General features: G+C 39.0%; 1 protein-coding gene across 3 annotated transcripts in view; it reads left to right on the top strand.

The window, feature by feature from the left end:
* Nucleotides 1-7,989: 7,989 nt before the first annotated feature.
* Nucleotides 7,990-23,060, top strand: part of EHF (ETS homologous factor) — a 33,685-nt gene continuing 18,614 nt past the window's right edge. For all 3 annotated transcript variants that reach the window (XR_007631578.1, XM_050336790.1, XM_050336788.1), the window contains exon 1: nt 7,990-8,103. The gene's annotated coding sequence lies outside the window, so the exon portion shown is untranslated. The remainder of the gene's footprint in view (nt 8,104-23,060) is intronic.

Genomic DNA, 23,060 nt, shown 5'->3' with positions numbered 1-23,060 from the left:
TGCCCTTAAAAGATCGGTTCTGGTATGATTCCTAAGGCTAACTCAAACCATGAAGGGTTGGGTTTTTATTGTCCTTTGTACCTATGCAGTTCTTAGACCCCCCCTTCCTTCACTTTTGTGAAGCTATTCCAAATTTTCCTTGTGGTAGATGTCTTCATTCTCTGACGCTAAATGCTGAAATCTTGTACTCTTCTTTAATAGCTTTTACCAAATACATGAACGTATTCTTTTGCATGCACTGGGCTCAATTTATGCAACAAGACATATATATGCATAAGAAGCTTCTCAGTTTGTCCCTGCTCCAGTCATTCAGTCCTGCAATACTCACCAAACGCACACAGAAATGCATGAAAATGCACTCACACAGAATCCTACTACTCTTCAACGTCTTGGAGGGTGAGAAGCTCACTCTGATGATCTTGGCCACCCACATATCCATGCTGCCCTGTGCTTCTGTCCGGTGTATTCTTACTTAAGCAATCCAGGGCAGTAGCACTGGTACCATAGATTCCTCATAACTAATCAAATCTGTAATCTCTCAGTCAGACACTCTGCAACTTTACTTGTCTGTCTCTGTATTCTCGGTTAGGATGTACATTGTGCCATCCTGCCCTTCAACTGCTTTTGATCTAAATCTAGACATGGGTATTTGTGTCCAAGGTCACCCTTGACTCCTCATGTCTATTTTATTTTCCCATTCTGTGTGGATAACAAGGGAGACTGCCTTGAAAGCCGCTGATTACAGTGTGTGCAATTTCCATTTTTGCACATAACTGGCCCTACCATTCCTTTTCATTCCAATTTTGTTGTCTCCTTGATCCCTTCTTCTAGCATCCTGTTGTCCTTACTTTTTAATTTTCTGCTTTCCCAGCAGATGTCAGAAACTATGCATGCTGCTTATGTTTCTTGTATTTGTAGTACAATGACAAGATATCCACATGACACAAGACCTCTTCTAGGTCCTGTATCTGTGCTCCAGTTCCTATCTCTGTGGTCCTAGTACAAAACTATTTCTATATTCACCAAATCTGGGGAGTAGGAGGTGCAATACTCAGCAATGGTTGTGCCTCTCCTGGCCCCTGTGGTTTTATCGTGTCCTGGTTTATGAATGTAACAAGAAAAGTATCTGAGCCCAACTAAAATTTTATCTCACCATATCTATGATCCTCTTTTGCATCTTTATACATTACTTTGTGTTTGCATTCTTTATGTTTTCATGATTTTGCTTTGGTTCTGACGGCATCAAAGTGTTTGCTAAGAGATTCAAACCACAACAGATAGAAAAGACCCATGAGGTCATTTTGCCCTGTTTGTTGTTTAACACTCACTATTGCATAGTTGTGAAGCTTTTCCTCTGAGAGATCATTGCACAGTCAGTACAGCCTCATGACAAATTAAATTTTATGGTGTCCTGAAAACGTAATATACACAACTGTATCAAAAAATGCTATTAGATAAACATTGTCAAAACCTCCCAGAAATCCATGGAACTGTCAATTCATATAGACAAAAAAATAGTCTTATAAGTAGTTTCTTACCAAGTGGTAGTGTTGACTCGTTACAAACTTTTTAACATTTTTCCTTTGAATCAGAAGCAAAACATAACTGAAACTGTGCTGGATTTAATGGACTTCTTATGGCTACATATCTTCTTATTTGCCACAGACATTATTTATTGCTATTAATCTTTCTCTCCCCATTTCTCAGACAAGTTTATTCCCACCAGTCTGTGCAACACTTACATTGAGTTGGTTTGACCTGCACACTGAGGAGATTAAAACAAATAAATAATTAATTATAAGCCTCTATTGTCTCTAGGATTTGCAGTTCTTTCTTTCAGTGTTTGTATAAGCAATTCTTATTTGCCCTGCCAGTTCACTTTAACCATTTATTACCCTTATCTTTTCCGTGGAAAACTTAACATGTGTGGGATTTTTTTTGGTTGGTTGGTTGGTTTGTTTGTTTGGGTTATTGGTGGTGGTTGTTTTGTTGGTTTTTTTTCTGCTTTCTGCCAGAAGTCTATTTCTCAGTGCGAATGTCTGTGTTTCTTTTTTCCCCCATGAATCTCTCTGGGAGAGAAACAGTTTTACAGTGATCCTTGCAAAGATTCCTACATAATTTTTTCCCCTACAGGTCCTTAAATTGGCAGATATGCATTCCATTTTGCCTTTTCTTTACCTTTAAACTGCCATGATGAGAGAAACCATTGCAGTATTTTCAGGAAAACATCCAGCTCTTGAGCTGAGATGTGCAGAAAGGAGACCAAAGGGTCAAGATGGAGGTCTCCTCTCCAGGAACAGAAGTGGTATTTAGGTGCCACTTTCTGGTTGGCAGATAACTTTCTGGAAAAGGAATTTGAGGGGGTTTGATTTTATCCCTTTGTTCATCAGATTGTCCAATACACCTTTTGAGGAATATCTGGATTTTCAGGACATCTCATTTTCCTGAGGAGAGTGTAAAGAAGTAAAGAGCTTTGTTACTCAATTAGTTTCAGTTTATCAGATCCAACTCATGGAAAGATAGAGTCTGTTTGATGACTGGGATGTGTGTGAAGAAATATTAACATGCATAGCTGTATTGGTTTAAAAATTAAAATCTTCATAGAATTATCTCATATCCTCTTGTGACCACTGCCAAGCTCTTCATCATTATTATCTTTACTCATAATTTGTCCAGATGATGATCAGCAGAACTATAACAGACTTTTGCTTGAGAATGAATATGTTTGGAAAATGCAGACAAAATGTTTATGCTGTTTTCTAGACTGCTGCCACCATTTGTTCATGTTTTAAAAAAATAGTCGACTTTTTCCTTCTTTTCTGTGAGAAAAGGAGTATGATTTACAGAACTATCAAGTGCTAGGACCTGAAATGAGAGTGAATGGTAGCTGTGCTTTCAGTACTTTACATAACTATAGAATACTAAGTGCTCTAAATACATGGTACTTAGGCATCTCAGAATGGATACTTTGAATTAATAAACACATTTGTCTTGATCTTTTTAGGATTCCCCATTAAAAGAGGGACAATAAATTATTACCTTCTTACCCCACTAGGGAAACATAAAGATCAATAAATGCTTTTGTGCTAATACTGTAATATTAGTGCTAATGCATTATTATAATGTAATACAGTAATGTACCTATATTAAATGTTTATTTTCATTATAAATACATGTGTTACTATAATACCTTAAATACCATGAGGATGAACACCATAAGAAAACTCATGAGGAAATGAACAGAAGTTTTCAGCTCAAGTTTGATTCATGTGCAGCAAATACAGCTCAGGGCCACTCCCTGTATGCATAGTATTGGCTAGCTTCTCTTGAATGAGTACCCTCCTGTCTGGGTCTTAAGTACTGTACCTCCTAACCTGTCACAATGTTAATAATGTTCTTTTAGTTATGTCTTCTGTGTACAGTTTCTAGGTTTTGAATAAGTGATGTTCAAAGGTAGGTGTTTCAGCTTTGGGTATCCTGGGGGTTAAGCCTGTGAATAAAATCTCTACAGAGAGTAGCTGCTAGACCAAGTAGGGAACTCACTGGAAAATATGCTTTTTCAGGTTGATGAAGGCACAGAAGTAGCCTTTGTTAGCTGCTAGAAAAGTCATATGAAGCCAGGAAATTGATATCACTCACTGCATAATAAAGCTCTTCATCATGGGATCCATTATGCAGACCATGATTTGATGGGAGAGCAGTGGATATTGTCTACCTGAACTTCAGCAAGGCCTTCAGCACCATCTCATGATATCCTCATAGGCCAGCTCAGAAAGTGCAGACTGGAGGAGTGGACAGTGAGGTGGACTGAGAACTGGCTGAATGGCAGGTCCCAGAGCGTTGTGATCAGGGACATAGGGTCTAGTTGGAGGCCTAGTGGTGTCCCCCAGGGTTCAATACTGGGCCCAGTATTGTTTACCTTATTCATCGCTGATTTAAATGAAGGGACAGATGCCTCTACAGCAAATTCACAGGTGACACAAAGCTGGAAGGAGTGGCTGATACCCTGGGGTGCTGTACAGTCCTTCAGGAGGACCTTGACAGGTTGGAGAGGTGGGCAGAGAACAGAAATTCAACAAAGGCAAATGCAGGGTCCTGCATGTGGGGAAGAATAATTCCATGTACCAGTACAAGCTGGGGGCTGACCTACTGAAAAATAGCTTTGCAGAGAAGGACTTGGGGGTCCAAGCTGTCCAGGAGCCAGCAGGGTGCCCTCGTGGCCAAGAAGGCCAGTGATATCCTGGGGTACAGTAGGAAAAGCATTGCCAGCAGGTCAAAAGAGATGATCCTATCCCTCTAGTCAGCCCTAATGAGGCCTTGCCTGGAGTGCTGTATCGAGTTCTGGGCTCCTCAGCACAAGAGAGACATGGAGCTCCTGGAGTGAGTCCCATGTATGGATACAAAGATAACTGAGGGATTGGAGCATCTCTCTTATGAGGAAAGGCTGAGGGAGTTGGGCCTGTTCAACCTGAAGAAGAGACTGAGAGGGGATCTCACTAATGTCTAAAAATATCTGAAGCAAGGGTGTCAAGGGGATAGAGGCAGTTTCTTCTCGGTGGTGTCAAACAATATGACAAGAGGCAATGGGCAGAAACTTGCACAGGAAGTTCCACCTGAATATGGCGAAGAACTTCTTTACTGTGCGGGTGACCAAGCACTGGAACAGACTGACCAGAGAGGTTGTGGAGTCTCCTTCACTGGAGTTATTCAAGAAGCGTCATGACACAATCCTGTGCAATGTGCTCAAGGGTGACTCTGTTTGAGAAGAGGCTGGATCAGATGACCCACTGTGGTCCCTTCCAACCTGACCGATTCTGTGGTTTGCAAATGAGCTTTAAACGGGTTAATTTTGGTTGGATTTCATCTGGAATAGTACATAGTACACCCTTAATTTGATAGCCCATTGTAATCAGTCCTTCTTTAAAACAGATCTTCCTGAGCTTTCCAAAGAAAAGACAGTAACATTTCTTACTATGAATAAAAGGAACAGTATTTTGTCCTTGTCTTTTTGAATTTGTTGGAAAAACATATACTATTATTATTTATTGTTATATACTATTTTAGTTTGGCCCAATAGCTAAGGGCAAAAATATGGCAAACTGTGAAGAAAAAAATTACAAGGTTCTGCAAGCCTATGTAATGGGCAACCTTAGTAATAGGTGGTCCTTGCCTACAACACAGAAAAAAGATTGGAAATAGCATCTCTCCTACTCCTTTTGGCTTCTCTAGTGATGTTTTTACAGAAAGTGTATTATTTTACATCAAAGTTTATGAATCACTTCTGATTTTGTTGCAGAATGAAGGCAGGAATATCATACACTGAATTTTCAAATTGCTTGACTCGTCTAACTGCATATCAGCTTCTTATACTCATCTTTTGGTATTCCACTGGAATTTTACAAATGAAACTGAGATTAATATTAATGAAAAAGTAGAAATTATCATACATTTGTTCTTTGTTTTCATCAGGTGTCAGACATTGTAGTTACAGACGCCAATTTAAGAATCTAGACAGATTTAGGTAATTTCCTTGATGCTTGATGGCTATAATTAAATTAATTCTGGGAATCTGCTCTGACACTTCTGCCATACTGTGAATGAGGCCTTCTAGTTCCTAGTTACAATGTTTTTAATGTTTTCGCTGCCACCTGGAATTGTGTGGGGACTAAATTCATGTTAATTTTGTGGCTGCAGTGCTGAAGAAGGATATGCAGAGGGAAAGGTCTGCCTGTCTCCGAAAGCCACCTGTAATACTCTCTGTGCTGAACCACATGTAAGTATCAATAAGCATACTTGGGAGCATAGGGGCAGCATAGTTGGCCAGGTAGGGCAGTGAATTTAAGGAGCCACCACCCTGTGTGGCACCCAGCCTTTGAAAATAGCACAGTAATAAATAATGCATGCTGGTGTGCCGACCAAGCTAGCTTCACCTTGTCCAAACCTGTTGGTACAATGTGCTTTTTTGTCTGTCTGGGAGTATCTGCGTCTTAGCAACCAGAGCTGTCTCTGCCCTTAGGAGCTGAAACAGAAAGGACCAAACAGTCACACAAACAGAAAGTGACATACCAATCTCAGCACCATACTTGAATGATTTTTCCTCAGCTTTTGCTGATGTCCTTCTTAGCAGCAGGAAAATTCTGATTTCCCTGTCTATGCTGGGATCCCATTGTCACATCCTCCTGTGGCGCCTCTGCAGCATATGAACGAGATGTATCTCAATGTGGCTAGTTAATTCCCCATATTTTGCTCAGTTGGACAACGTAAGACATGGTTTTTTTGTTAAAGATATCCTTACTGGGAAGGGAAGTACTCTTCATTGCTTTCTAGTTCTTTGCTTACTTCCTAGCTTATTCCTATTGTCCTGCTCTGGACTGATCATTCATGCTAATATGATGCTAAGACATTATTTTGATGATAAAAGGCTTACTATAAATACTCACCAAGACACAAACTAGTGTGCAAATACTTAGACTCAGTGACACGAATGCTTAGAGATATCTTAAAGGCGCTAGGTCTACTTATCAAAACCCCAAAGAGATACCTAACTGTTTGCAGTGACAAGCTTAACCCTACAAGACAATCCTGCTCTCCAAGATGTACATTTATATCTTCCTTCTTCCTCAAGGACAATTTTTTTTGATAGGTAGGAATCAATGCAAGAAGCTATGGAACTTGACTGTAGCCTGGATGAAAAATAATTGAATCTTCCCAAGCAATATTTGTGCACAAGGTGCACCTTATCTATGTGAACAAAAACAACTTAGTTTTTCATTGGTAGTGTGGATGATAGGAACAAAGGTGACATTCCTTGAGTCTGAGATCCATTATTTATCTTGAAATCAGGTTCAGCATAAATAATATTTGTGAAATATTTCCCCTACATCGACAATGAGCTTTGATTAATAATTAATAGTGTATCTCTGGATGTTGAAGGACAATTCGTTCCCTGTGCTTGGTAAATCTACCACTGAGAACGCTTGTCAGCATCTGTCAGGGGGAAAATTTATGATGAAACTTGGGACCAAAAACAAGCAAAGACTAAAAAATTCACTTCACACAGACCACTGAACTGTCACTGTATAATAGTATTTTGCACTTCTTGTGTTTTAGGCATACAAATTAATGGAACCTCAGAACCTTCCTACATTGCTGCATTTTTAACTGTTTCCATGTTAGGTGCCTTTTCTGACAGTGGAATAATGAGAAACAGATGAGGCTTCATATTTGCATTTTTCCTCATTTTCTGCTCAAGTTCATGGTTGCAGTCTGGAGGGATAAGTCACACACGGGCAAGGATGCTTTGGACTGCACACATCGGCTGATTCTCTGTCCTGCTAACGTGCATGTGGATGAACTTTTGTACTCAACTCCATATACACGCACTGATGATTTTTTCCTCATTCTGTTTTCTACTTTCTCTCAAATAGTCAGAGAAGCTGAAAGACCAATAAACTCTCCCTTCTGCAGTCACACATTTTTCAGAATTCTCAAGGTATAAAAGAAAGAACTGAGCCCACCATATGGGCTCACTTAGTCCATCTCCCTGCCAGCACAAGGTTATTCCACACCATGCGTCTCCGAATGCTATTTCCAGACTAATTTTAATTTAGGACATTCCTGCTTTTCATTTTTCCCCATCCTAATTATGATCTCCCTATCTACCTGAAATAACCTCCATTTAAAAAAAAAAAAAAAAAAAAAAAAAGGGATGGTCTTAAAAAAACAACTACAAAGAAATCAATCTCTCATCCATTACCAGGTTTTTCTTTTGTTCTGGAGCCACGCGTGTAACCCGGTTAGACCTGTTCTCTTTGAATGCCTAGGACTGAGCTGGCCTTATGCAAACGCTCTCAACCTCATCTTGGTTGTTGTCGTTGCAGCTCCAATCAAACGAACAGGAAGTGACCTAAGGAATTCCCCTATTGGCTGCCTGGGTGTTCAGCAAAATGTTTTAAAATTAGTATCACATCCATTTATCTTCACTCCTGGGAGTCTTTAGTTGACATAACCTAGTACCTGTGCTTACCCAACCTACTGCTCTGTAGACAGTTTTCTCATTGCCTCAGTTAAGGATTTCCACTCCAGAATCTGCAGCTAAATGAGGTAAGGTGTTTGAGGTATTTTTTTTTTTTAAATTTACTTCCTTTAAAATAATGCCAGTGAAAATGAAAAAGAAAAAAAAAAAAGAAAAAGAGAAAAATTGTCTGCTGGACTCATGGTCACCATACTGTGCCTCTCCCTTCCCTCTTGGAAGCTAAGCTCATTTGATCAAAACACTTTTAAAGTTACAATAAGGTTTTCTGGTTTCTTAGCTTGAACTTGTAACTTGTGTTTAAATATTTCTGTTGTGTTTATTTTTGAGTGGGGCCCGATCCTGAGGATCTTTTCAATTATAATGTAGCTAATAATATTCCAGATCCTAAATCTGCCACTTCTGTCAACAGAGTGATCATCTGTTGAGTAAGACAAGGGGCAAAAAAGTGGACTTTCTCAATCCTATTGAGAATGCTTGTGTGGCAGAACTGGGAGACAGTTTACAACTATAGTATTTTTGTTGATTTTAGTGATGAGGATGTTGATGGTGATTGTGTTCATAACAAAAAATCCTAAAGTACGTTTATAATTTGGCTTGGTTTCAACATCAAGGCAGTTTCTTGGCAGTTCTGTGGTGAGGGGGGTTCTGCTGAGCTTAGTCCCTTCTAAGCTAAAGCACCACACAGAACCTGGCTCAGGCATTGGGTAGGTAAATACAGTGTGAGGCCCGCAGTGTCTTTGCTTGTTTAATTTGTTTCTGTTCCAATGGTAATTTTATTTGAATAGAACCAGAACTGGCCCCTTAAGGTATAGACACAGTTGTTTAAGTAATTGTAGAAGTGAACGTAAAGGAGAAGCTGCTGCAAATGTATGTTGATTTTGTAAAATATGTGTAATGGACTTAGTGACAAATGTTTGCATTTCACCACATGAGACATTTTAAACCCATAAGTCTTGTGTATATTGTTATAAAGTTATTGAATTATATCATTAATGTGCTTTTGGATTACTTAATCTAAAAATATATGTCATGTTTGCTTCTAAAGTACATCCAACTATCCTTTCTTTCCTATCTTTCCTATTCTTTAGACAATTAAACAAGTTCATAATGACAGAAATCAACCTTGAAGTAAAAGTTTCATTTAATGATTTTATTTGTACTTCTCTCACATGACACTTTGTTAAACATATCTAACTTGCACCAGTGTTTCCTGTAATTTGTGAAAATTTCAGTGTAATTAAAAAAATCCACTTCTTTAAGTTTTGTTTTGATAGCAAATTTGCAGGTAGCAGTTTAAGCCAGTTTTCTGACATCTATTTTGCATTGTAGCAAATACCAGAACTGGAAAATATAGCAATTATATATTTAGTGCAAATGCAGAAACTAAAGAAAACAGTTGCAATCAAAACTAGAAAAACAACAGGATTAAGGTGTTTCACTTATGAATATCCCAGTGACAGTTTAATTCCTGGTCCTTGCAATTTTCAAAACCAAGTGATTGTTGCAATAACAACATTGGACTTGCCCGATTTTTTCAGAGATAATTATATGACTTGAAGTAGAGCCTATCTTATAGAAAACTTCCAATCTTGAAAAAAAAAAACCACATGGTGAGGTCCAATGGTGGGAAATTCACCAGAAGTTTTATAAGTGTCCTGGCAATTAAATATCATTCCTCTAAAAATATTTTACCTCATTTTCAGTCTGATGTGGGCTAGCTTTAACATTCAGCCTGATTTTATTGTCTTTTCATGATTAGTGTGAAACTCCCCAGGCTGGCCAATTTTCATTCCTGGTATACGTAGCTAGGGACAAGTCCTTCCTTAACCTAGTCTTTGATAATTGTGGTAGCCTAAGCTTCAAAGGCTGTTCCCTCTTGTGGATAAACTTACAGTACCGGTGAAAACCTCTAGGATCTCAACCTGTTTCACTGTGAGCTTTTCCATCCTTTAATCACTTTAATGCTCTCCTCCAGTTTTTCAACATCTGCTGTGAAATTTGGATGTAGGACTGGGAGGTCTGTAGGAACAGCAGTGCTAAACAGAGGTATTATGAGTTAATATACTGCAAACTCCAGTTCAGGGGTTTATGAAGTGTGCCTAAGGCTTTCTTAGATCCACCATCTCCAAACACCCTTCTCCCCTTTGAGAGCTGGTCCTACATGCGGAGGTGAGATTATCATTAGTGGAGTCAATGTTTCCTTGCATGTAGTTTTTCCACTATTTTCCACTCGAAGTGTCATTTGTAAAGTCTATAAGGATGGTAAACAAGTATATTTTTCCCAAGTCATACTACTAAATGCTCTAATATCAGAGCAGAATAATGCTTTGTTTGCTCTGGCACAAACTGGGTAGCCTTTCACAGTAATGTATAGAGTGACAACCATATATTACCCCAGTCGTGGCGAGATCAGGTAATAGAATGTGGTCTCTTTAACATGGGTTATTATTACACTCTTGTCACCTGAGAGAATATGCTGTGGTATTGCCATAATAATTTCATATTACTCAGGATGCTGTGGGTTTTCAGCAGTGGTGGAAACAGACAATAGGAAAGTTGGACAAAGAAAAAATTAATTTGGCTCCCACTGAACTTCCTCAGTTTTTTTTTCATTCCCAGTGAATTTTATTAACATCCGTACTTGTTCTGTCTGGGAGGTGTAAGGTAGCAAATTGCAATGGAGAGAGATCACACTAAAAACGAAAAATCATCCAGAAACACAGATGAAGAGAGATTAGAGAGGAAAAAAGGAAGGATTTCTGTAGGTGCATCTGTGTTCAGACGGGAGTGACATGCTAGCAAATTGCCTGTCCCACTGCAATTTGCACCAAAAACCCCTTTGAGGATGGAATTCTACACCTGCTGAAGAAGTGCGTATTTATGTACAATTCTCACAGAAAAGGATTAAAGATTTTATTGAGTCAGTGAACTCAGAGCCCCATGAACCATGACACCTTTCCAGAATGAGTTCTTAGCTTTCCTTCCTTGTTCACCCTTTACACGCTCTTTATAAATGTGTCTTAGTCTCAGGACCAAACCAGGAAAACTTTTCACTGACTGCAGCGTAGCCTGGATCTGTTCTATGGAGTCTACAATCACATGATTTCTATTGCTTGTTCAGATTCAATCCCCTCACAACTGCCCGAACTCCTTCTGCGATACTATGAATGCCATCTCCGTAAATTAAAGCTATGACCTAGTACATGGAGAGACAGGTTGGAAGGTGGGTGCTACAGGACACATCTGTCTGACTTAAAAATTGGTCAGTGTGCTGAGAACAAGATACAGATAGACGTGAATGACTCTTTCTTTTTCTGAGGGCAATGTGCCCATTCTTTATAGGATTTTCTGTGGTATTTCAGGACTCTCTTTCTCATCAGTTTCTTCGTAAGTTGTAAAGTAGGTATTCTGGTTGAGGTCTGGGCATTCCTGCAGCAAAGAGCACCTAAAAAGAAAAGGGTCACAAACTTATTTGTCATTTGTCATTGCTAATGACACACAATGTTAGGATGTGGTAGAACCAAAAATAAAGGCTTTGCTGTACATGAGGAAATAAACAGAAACACTATTTTTGTTGCTTACATAATTTGTGATGTTTAGTGAAGTTTCTGTCCAATCTCACAGCTTCATTACTATTGAATTTCAACCATAAACTCATGAATTTTTCTTCCTAATAAGCACCTTGTGAACACTGGTGAAGCTTAACACCATCTTCAGCAAAGCGCTCTGGCTTCAGCTGCTCGGCCAGCCCAGTGTTCAAGGGCACTTCCAGATCTCAAACCACAAACATCTACTTCTCTCTCTTACTGTCCCTTCACACTCTTCAGCTTTACATATATTTGGGTCCCTGATGAACCAAGGAATTATTTCAGTACAATTTCAAGAAAAGGTTACATTGCAAACTCAATAATGGTGAAATTAATGAGTAACGCTCCTGATCGAAAGGCTAAACAAAGAAGGATTTGTTCTCACAGCTCTTATATGAAAAAGTAAGAATTCACTTTGTTTCTGTGAAAGTCATCAGCAGTCTTACTATGAGAGCTCCTTTGAGCTCTACTGGAAATGTAGTTTGCACCAAATCCCTCACTGAATGCCTAAAATACTTGGGACACTTGTTGGTCATTGGTCTACAGAGGGGTGAGAATGAGTAAACATGGAGTCATGTAGCCAGTGGAGCAATCAACTGCCACTTGGCATTTTGCATGTCTCCCTCTGACGAAGAGCCCTCAAAGACTCCCTTTCCAAAAGCTGACATTGCACATGGTTATCATTACCTATTCCCCTGCTGATCTTGTGAAATGTGCTTCACAGGAAAGAGTATGGGAACTAGTCGACAAAATAGCTATTTGGAGCTGGGTAATCACCGGTTATAGATCAATAAGATGAGGTAATAAAAGAGAATTAATTTGTGGTAGTAAAAAGAAAGTAATTCTACTTTAAGGATCTGCAGACACATAGAATAAAAGTTCCTGCCTAGTAGGGAGGAAGGATACAGACATAAACTCTTGAGATATTGTCTCAGCTCACAATCAGATGTAGCCAGAACCCGTACAAGTCTGGAAGGATTAAGCAACTATATGTAAAAATACGCTCTATTTTCCAAATACTAGTGCCATCATAAGAAGTATTAATTTTGGTTTTTTTTCAAAATTGGTCTAGGTTTTCTTTCTTTTACTAGTGAGAAGGGAACTAATTTATATTGCTATATAACTAAAGAATCCATGTAAAACTGCCCAAGATGTTATGGTCAGGAACCAGACTAAGTCCGTGATATAATGATAACCCCCAAACTTTCTTAATGATTTTTACTGTAACATATAATTATTATTACACAACAGTTTAGAAGCCTGCATCTTGATGATGCACTTTTAAAGTATGCTTGGTTAAGCAATTGTCTCATAGATTGGAGGGGCTTTATCAGGGAGTCAAATTCTGGCACAATCAGGGTGCTGTTCTCATCCTTTTTCCAGTGAAATCTAACATAGTACTCACATAAAAGACTTTTAATATTCCCAGGCACCTGCCCTGATAGATGAAGATGAAAAAGTTTTAGAAGACTAAATTAGTAGGTGATGAGTAAGATATCTGCCCAGAATTACCAGAAGTGGAATGAACAAAATGAAAAAGATACAGTTTTTCCTCCATTTAGTGCCTTGCATATATCCTTACCTTCCCTAAGACTTTTAATGATGGAGCTGTAGTCCTTCATAACAACAGATAGAAACTTCTTTGCCTTCTTTAAAATCTCAAATGATCAAATATTTTTGGATAAGAGTCAATTCAGTAAATTTTCTTAGTCTGCCTGTAGCTGATTTCAATATGCAACACTCACACAAACACCCTCCACTAAGCAGATAGAATCATAGAATCATTTAGGCTGGAAAAGATCTCTTAAGATCCTCGAGTTCCAGCTCTTAGCTCAGCACTGCTGAGTTAAACACTAAACCTGGTCCCTAAGTGCCGTATCTACATGTCCTTTAAATACCTCCAGGCATGGAGACCCCGCCACTTCTCTCGGCAACCTGTTTCCTAATATCCAATTTAAACCTCCCTGGTGCAATTTGAGGCCATTTCCTCTCATCCTGTCACTTGTCACTCGAGAAAAGAGGGTGACCCCTGCCTTGCTGCGACCTCCTATCACAGAGTTGTAGAGACTGATAAGGTCTCCCCTGAGCCTCCTTTTCTCCAGCCTAAACAACCCCAATTTCCTCAAATGTTCCTCATAGGACTTGCACATCCCTTGTCTCCTGGACAGGCTTTCTTGTCATACTTTTTAAAACAGGAATTCAAATATTTTCTCCAGTTTCAGACAATTTTGTGTGCTAATCTGCACAGCTCCTGATCTAATCCTTTAAAAGGCAAAGCTAATGGAATTTGGCACCTATGTGTATTTTTTCAGTGGGTATGAATGAGTGACTAGGATTGTCTTTCAGCGAGTGAGGGGCTGTTCATGCCAGGAGTTCTACACTGAGCTGCCTGGGACTTCCATGCCTGTGGGTTTTGTCCTGTGCCACAGTAGGTTGTTTTTTTGTCACGAACACGTGTATGGCCTGCGAGCTGGTGTGCCTGGCCTGCCCTTCCCCAGACCCCGGACTGTAAGCAGCAGGACCAAGGCATCAGCCTTCCTTGTGCTAAGACACGTCTTCAATATTAGACATCCAATGAAGATTTAATCATTAAAGATAAAAAGAAGGAAAAAAAATCCCCAGCACCTGAAAATAACTGTTATAAGGATCTTTGCTAAACTGTCTTCCTAGAACATTGTTTAAGTAGGTAATAAATCTCTTTTTGAGGAAAACAGTTGTTTGAAATAGTCCAAAACCATTTTTATTTGTTTTGTTCATGGAATCTGTTTCAGTTATTTTAAAGACTGGATACATACCTATACAAGGGAGCTGAAGAATAAAACTGAAGGGCGTAAGGGGTTTTTTCCTATTTCTGACTCCTCCATCCTCCATTCTGGAGATCAGCCACAAACTCTGCAGTTTCTGTAAGACCTGGCACTCTTGTGCCACAGATAGATAATTGAAGATGATATTTTTTTCTGTTTTACTGGTTACAGGCTTGTGATTGTATTGAGAGAAACTTCCTTGTCCAGGTCAGCCAGCCTGACTAAGTAAAAGGCAAAAATGAAAGGGAAAGAGAAAAAAGGAAAAAATAAAAATTAAAAGAAAATAAATAAAAGAAATAAGGAGGAAGAAAAGGAATACAAGTGTTCAGTGAAAGAGGAGCAACAGGATTGCAAACTTCACATCCAAGATGTTTGAGACAGTCAGATCTGCTAGTCTGCAGAACCTGCCCGCATTTCAGAATTACCATGGCTGGGCTCTGCAGAGGGTTCCCTGGTGACCATATGCACAACAGCCATGTTAGGCAAGTTTATTGCTTCCAGTGCAGCTGCTCTGTGGTGACACTACTGCCTTTTTTTCAGTAACACTGTAGATTGGTGTTTCACATTGTTTGTCTTTTACAAACAACTCTAAATGACAGGCAGAGTTGCACTTTTGATTCTTGGACAATTTGAATATAGGTTTTTACATGTCAGTTGATTCCCAGTTGCCAGGGAACTTTCTTTCTAAAATTCCTTTCATTGTGATTAAAAGAGAAGTTAAAAAGAAAAAAAGAAAGGAAGGAAAAGCCCCTTGAAATACCTGCAGTTCCACAGAACAGAAATTTTGAATTTCAGCCAGCTCTACTTAGGAGTTTCTAGCTCATTTTCAGGATCATACATAGGTCAAGGGCAGCTTTTTTGATTTCATATTTGAAGTGCATATTTAATTGTATGGCTAACTTATCATTCAAATCTCTACTAGTCATATAATAGCCATAATGCACAGCAGAATCTTGGTTTCAGTCTGAACAGGTCTCTTTTTTATAGAGAATTCTTTCCCTTACTTAATACCTTTTCACTGTCCTCAAAAAGCCCACATTCAGCCTAACTCATCTGCATGTTCAAAGATTTGCTGGAAACTTAATGCAATGGATAGCAATGGAGCTTGAGCTGGGAGATATGAGTTGGGCTAACTTCTCCATTGACTTGTTATATGACTTAAGTGAATAATTTCAGCTCTGTGCCTCAGTTTTCCTATTTGTAGTATGGACATATTTCCTTCATTTCTATGCTTTGTGGTATTTACTGCCTTTGTCTGTGTGGACTCTTCCTTCTCTGCTCTATGGCTGTCAGTATTTCAAGGGTTTGTCCATCACCATAGATGCTGTTACAGTAATTTAAGAACTTAAACACAGCTCCGTTCCCAGCTGAGTACCCACCTCTCATGGACTCAATTTTATTTTTTTTCGTGTAAAATAGTAGATTAAGAGTTGGAGTGTGTGTAGGTTCATACGGGAAAGCAAACCTTCTTAGCCCTTCAGGTTTTCTTTATCTCTCAAGAAAGTTCCTTTATGATTTACACTTAATTTGCAGCTTTTACCTGGTAATTTTGGAACCACTGTGTCTGATCTTTCTCTATGTATTTTGTATGACAACTTTTCTGACTTCAGTCTTAGAACAGTGTGCTACTTTGACTGCTTGAGGTTTCTGTTGATGGCAAAGCTGAGCTCTTTTCTGTCACCGGGCTATCCTGTAGCAAAAGACTATTTATGAAGCGGGAGAGAGTTCACATAAGAATTGAAAGAGCACATTTGTGCAAAACCCGATGGGAAAAGCTCTATCGTCAAACCGGCCCTGGCTGTTGAGGCAGATGCCAGGCTTTGCTTTTTTTGTTTATATTCCAACAAATCAAAGCTGACCTGTGTTGTTATCAGAGTAGAGCAGCAGGTGCAAAAAAATAACTCTGCTGCCAACTCAAACGAAAGGGTAAGACTAATACCCTCTGGGAGGTATTGAGAAGATAACAGAGAGCCAAGCCAGCAACTGAATTAACGGCTCTATTTACGGTGGGTTTTACTTAATAACCTGCTCCTAACACTGACACATAAATACTCCATTGTGTTGTTTAACGCAACCACTGGAGAAATCAATGGAAACAGGATGGGCAGCTCTCGCTGTGCCAGGTGAGAAGGAGCAGCACCGCGGAAGTGTTGCTCCTCTAACTACAGGCCAGAGGGAGACAAGGAAGGTGTTCTTGGCTTTTACAGAAGAGAGGAGACATCATTTCCCATAACTTCTTGACTTACCTGTAGAAAGTGGCTTCTGGTTGAGGTCATGGAGCATAAATGAGCCACAGCATATAGATTAAGTACTGTGTCAGTGCCATGTGGCTCTGGGGGGCAGGGGGCTTCCTCAGAAGTCCTGTGTGTGGGGGCAAGTGAGCCTGCTGTTACACCCAGCCGTAAAGCAGACAGCTCTTATTATTTTCATAACAAACACAATATAAAGAAACCACATGGATACAGCTGGGCTCCAAGTAAATGTTTATTAACACCACACAAACATGCAAGACTGAATGGTAGTCAAAGTAATGGTCTCATAGCAGCTTTCTGAAACAGGGTCAGCAAGCTCCATTGAGCTATTTCACTAACAGCCCTCCTAGGGACACCTTCCTTTGCCAACAGATGTCCACCTTGGGATTTGGTAGTTTGGAGAGGAATGCAGGGCAAGCAGGTATCCTGGATGGAGCACTGTCTCTGCTACATCTCCTCTTTGAAATATGTTTTTGCTATCATGTCAGCAAAATAATGGAATCAGATTGTGGTTAGTCAGGTAGTGGGTTGTAATAAGGTATAAACACTGCTATTGACTGTCTTAGATTCCCAGGAAGCTACCTAGTTTAGCATAAAATGCTTTATGCTTTATTTCCAGCTTCTCTGTCTTAGTTAATTTGTTCTATGACCCTCATGTTAATAAAAAAGCACAACCAGTTTGTTGATTGAATGAATCAATTATTGTAAAAAGTGGTAATTCCAATGGGAAAATTTGCACATTCCCCAAGACACTTCTCTGTTTTTGGTCTCCATCCCATGTTCTCACTCAGAAACCAGCCCCAAAGAGGAACTCTGCAGTTTCCAGGCAGATGGCCTTTATTAGAACAACATATATGAAACAGAGTTTACAAAAAGAAAAGAGAAAAAAAACAACAACCTTTTTTTTATTTTTAAAGTGGTAAATTAGTGGTTGTTACTGCTGAAAACCAGACCAGCCGGATAACAAAAGGGAAGTGCTAGTGGTGATAGTGGTTGAAATAAACTTCCACATGAAATACTGGCTGCTGCAGCAGCACCTATCTGAGTAGCTGTTATGTCAGCAACGATTCAGCATCTAATGAGAGCCAAACATGAATACAAACACAATTATTATTGTTATTATTGTCATTATTCACTAACAACTGAACAGTCACACAGGCTATATTAGCAGTATGGAAAACAGTTCCCTCAATACTCTGTTAGCCTTTAAAGCAATGCAAAGAGAAGCTGTCGTGGAAGGTAGAGGGAAGTGGTTGGGGAACCAGAGCCAAGGGAAAAGGAGAAGGTGTTAGAACATGATGGTAATATTTTGTTAGCTGATGAGGTTCATGTGTAATTATAGACGTGTGGCTCGTCAAGTTAAAGGGCCATCTAGAGTGCTTTTTGGCCATTTGTATATTTAGTGTATTGTAAGCAAAAGAGAGATGTTTAGCAAAAGGAGATTAGGGAGATGAGCTGGCTCCTGGTTAGAGGAAGGATGTACCAGAGAGATAGGAAGGACATGAAAGGAGGTGTGGAGTTGTTCCATGAGGCGTGGTATTAAGTGCTGAAAGAAGAATAAAGAGCAAAGGGAGTTTTTCCCATTATTGTGTTTCCAAGACTCTGTATCCCTGAGGCTAGCCTGATGAATCTATGACAAATGACTTCTAAATATTCAGGAAAAAATGGTTGACCCAAATTATCATGAACTTGCTGAGGTGGTGCAGACAGTAATGAAACCAGTGCCAACTCCGAAAAAATAAAAAAAGAAAATAGCCTGGGGTTTTTTGTCAGTTTTTAGTGAATCTGTCTACTTGTTGCAACCATTCTGATAATACATTAGGGCAAATATGACCAAACATCTATCACAAGAAATAAAACCTTTTTGATTCACTTTTTTCTTAACTCTATGGCTTACAATTTCACTAATATTGTACAGATCTGCGTACAGAACTCCTGCAAGAGGAGAATGAGGTTTTTGACAGTAAAATAAATTATGATCCTACTTTTTTCATATTCAAAAACTAGTGGCATGGCAAGAAGACACACATCTAGCCTGTGATGTGACAAGAAAGCATGGATCTGCAACACTGGATCCTTGTTAAGTGACAGGTTCCATTTCACTGTTTTCTAAGGTAAAATGACTATGGGTAAAATTTGCAAAAGCACAAACCTTAGCACTGTCATACACATCTATGCCTCGAGTTTGTTCGCTTTTGATTTAGAAAAACAAACAAACACCCTCCCCTCTTCTAAAAGTCTCCCTTTTATTTTCATTTGACTAATGAGTACCTTGAAAATAAGTCAGTTCATATGAAGATTATTGGGAAAATAGGGGTCAGAGAAAAAAACAACCTATGAGACTTTGTATATCATCAAGTAATTTTTTTTTTCATTCATAAAGTGAACTTTGTTCTCTCTCAAAAAGGAAGCTGAACTATGGTTTTGTCTTTAAATTACATCGTTAAAAGAGAGATAAGAACCAAACCCAAACCCTGGAGCGGAGGGATAGCTCAGATACAGATCTAGATCCTAACTTTTCTACCCAAGTTTCTCTTTAGTTAAAATATATATGCAAGATTTTGAAGCATCCACATGAACATGTTAAAACAACCACCACATATCTCTTACAAAAGTTGCCTTGTAGTGCATCATGAAAATAAGATCTTCAGTAATAAAATATTCCAATCAAGCTTTATTTGATTTTGTTTATTATGATCCTATCTCTAATGTAGGTAAATGTTAAACACTCCTGTTCTATTCATCTTCCTTTTTCTGGTCTTTCAGTTTACCTTCATGTACACATTTAATATACAAGGTTCAAAGAAAACAAAAGAATAAACCAAACTCTTCCTTTCCAAAAGCCCACAACAGTAAATGATCAAGGTCTCAATGCAATCTCTGAAAGCTCACCAAGAGTCAGTTTTGCACATGCAAAGGTGGGTTGATGCATGTGAACCACAGCCGTATACACCAAAAATACAGAAGCATAGGAATGTGCACTTCAGAGAGGTGTAGAAGAGAGAAAGATTGGCCCCAAAGCCCCAAACTGGAATCCTGAATAAAAACAATACTGGAGATTATTTAGAGAATTTTGTTATAATTCCTTGAACTTCACACTCATAGTGGGACTCAGTAAACACATTTCAGTACTGTGGCCCAAAGGTACATGTGATGGACTAAAAATGAAATGCATCAAATGCTCGGCATGTTTCACAACAAATACTGAGTCTGATCAGAGTGTTTCTTTGTATGAACTTCCTTCAAAGCTTTCTAAGCTTTTGCAGTTCTATAAGTGGTGAGTCTTGAGGTTATCATCAAACAGGTGAAGCTGTATGTGCTGTCATCTGAATGGTACCTTGAAGGTCCTAGCAAAGTGATTCAAAGTTGAGCTTTTCGTTGTGAAGTGAATTCCTGCGAGTAATCCGCCTGCAGATAAATCGTTCCTTTTGAGTTTCTCTCTGCTTTATAGACACTGAACCAAAGGTATGGAAACAAGGCAGTATGTGGATCTACGTGGCCAGAAGAGATACTAGCACACTGCAGAAAACTTTCATATCTGAAACTGAGCTGTGGCAAGGCTGATATCTTATCTGGGAGTTTGGAACAGACACCAAGGATGAACCTGAGACCTTTGCAAATCAGACAGATAAAGATCATAGGGCAATTTTTTGGGTCAGCCATAACTGTATGTATAGGCACACTGGCTCAGACTAAGGCCTTGAAGCCTTGGTAGTGATACACATTCAATGAAAGGGTAAAAGAAAACCCATAACAGAAGATAACAGAAGACCCAAAGCTCACACTAAAATGCAAATAGGCTTTCAACATTCATATATTCATTTTGTGCCTGCCCTTACCACCACCAGAGATGTAAAATAGATGGTTGGAATGCAAAGCAGCTAATTGATCATATACATTAAAAGTACAATGCATTTATGTTTCCAAAGTAGCAGCATGTGTAAAACAAGTCCACGTGCTCTGTTGTACATGTCCTTTGTTTGTGATGTCTTGAAAACTATGCCCACTTAGCTGTCTTTTCATTTTTCAAGAGAAGTATTAAAAATCCAGATTTTGTTACTCTGCAGTTGCAATTATCACTTGGTATTATTTATTTTAGATTACTGTTTAAGTCTTTGACTGTAATCCAAGGTGTAGTAATGATCTAAAATATTTAACATACTCTGTAGATACTTGTTCCATAAACTCCAAACCCTGAAAAGCAGGGATTGTGTCTTCACTGTGTACATAACACACTTCAAAGAAAACAGGTCCAGGTGAAATCTACATTTGAAGTTCAGCCATGATGGTAAAAGGGGAAAAATGGGGAAGAATCCCATAGGTAAATATGCCAAAAGAGATCCACCCTTTTGGACACGCCAGGAGGAGCTGCACTGAGCTTGTCTCAGCTAGAAGTCACTCTTAGACTTTGCATAGCTTACAGGTGGAGTCATGGCTTAGCAGTTTCAGTCGGTTTTGCCCTAGACATCATTTTTGTGTTTTGCATAGAGTGCAAGGCTTTAGAAATGAGAGGACTTCAGACCACTTCCTTTATGGGCTCCCCCCTCCTCACCCTCTTAATTCAGTTCAGAGTCGTGACATAAGCAACTATACAAACTGATATCAGAACAATCACTCTGGTTTTACTATTTTAGGATTAATTCACTTTCTCTCTACTGCTCATTTACTTTTCATTCTGTGTTCAGAATTTTCCTGTCATTTAATAGGAGTTGTTCTTGATAGATTCTGGTTCAAAGAAAGGAGAAACTCATTATATGGATGTTAGGACTTATTGGGTTGAATGTGGAAATGGCTATCAGAGTCACTTATTTTCAGAGCACACCTGTAGTGCAATAAAATAATTTGCATAGAGTGCACTATGCAGTGTTCAAGGTTCAAGGATCTGTAAATATGTTTTTCTGCAATGCTGGATTTGCTCCATGGGCAGGCCATGGCTCCTCGTTCTTTCCATTACTGCTGTTTACTCAGAGTGGTCAGGTGGTCAAGGAAGGCAAGAAGAGCAGAGTAAATGATCTCCTGTTACTGCCAGGTTGCTGGGTTGTGACTTGGCCAACACTCCTTCAGACTCCAGTGAGAGCTTTCACTAAGAGAAGCCTTCAGGGTTTAGTCTTTGAGTACCACCTGATATATTGAATGTAGACGAATGATTATTTTTTTAAAATGCATTCATCCCTTCGAATAGGACTGACTCTAGAAAGAATTTTGCTGAACACCAATGCACAACTATATTTAACTGTGCTGATCGAGTAAAGTGTTATTTGCTTCCTCTCGTGTCTGTGTAGTGTTTCTAGTGGTGTTATAAGATTATACTCCAGAGGCAGCTCCTCTTCAGTGAAACAGAATGGAGATGTGTGTACAGTCACCTGAAATGCACAAACATAGAGGAGCATGTGTGTGATGTATGTGTATAAAAACACATGTGAGTATATACTCGTATATATATGTGCTTTCAATTATAATGTACCATGTCTTAGTACAGAGACATACCTCAAGGTCTTCATATTGTTTCCAAAATCTCAGCTCAGCTAGAACCCCTTTTTAACATGGTTTCCTAAGGAAATGAGGCACTTGTGGTTATTCGGTCTGTGTTTTGGCTTTTGCATTTGGACTGTAACAATCTTTGACTTTCATTGCCAATTTTAATTAAATTTGATATGGGGGTAGAAGTCTCAGAGATACGATGTTTTTAAAGGGTTAGTGAAAACTGACTGCCAAGTACAGAAGGAAATCCACTAATACTCGATCTGAAAGAAAGAGTGATGCTTGAGCTCACTCCTTTGAGACAATGAGATATTATGAATGCCCCAACCGTGGGAAAAACTTCAATCAGCACTCACATCTTACTAGACACTAGAGAATCCAACCACAAGATACACATTCATAGGAAACAAGGCTTCATTAGTTCCACCATTCACTTTGATACGTGGAATATAATTAAAAGTGAACATCTTATGTGTCCTTCCCCTTGAGGTTTCATACCCTTTATGCAGGTTTGTCTGTACACCAGGGAGAATTGAGCATTTGGTTCTAAACGAATGAAGAACATACTGCTTCCAATATCCTGACTCAAAATCTTTCCAAATATGGCACGATACACTGATATAAGCAAAAATCTTCCATGAACTTTTAGTAAAGGAAGTCATATATGGGATGACATGAAGAAAATCACAGTTTAGATTTTGATAAATATTTTTGAGCATAATGCTGTATGATTCCAAGGAAAGGTGTGGAATTTATAATAGTAGGACTTTATACACCTCCTGAACAAAGTGCTAGAATGACTTCCAAATAAGCAACACCCTTGCAGTAAGATAAAGGAGGTGATGTGACAGTTTTCAAAACACTGAAACACCTGTTCCTTGAGTAATACACAGAACAAAGT

The sequence above is a fragment of the Myiozetetes cayanensis genome, unplaced genomic scaffold (assembly GCF_022539395.1).
Source record: "Myiozetetes cayanensis isolate MyiCay16 unplaced genomic scaffold, myiCay2020 scf6-25, whole genome shotgun sequence".
NCBI lineage: Eukaryota > Metazoa > Chordata > Aves > Passeriformes > Tyrannidae > Myiozetetes > Myiozetetes cayanensis.
The sequence above is the reverse complement of the archived record's forward strand: the minus strand, read 5'-3'. Positions and strand labels throughout refer to the sequence as shown.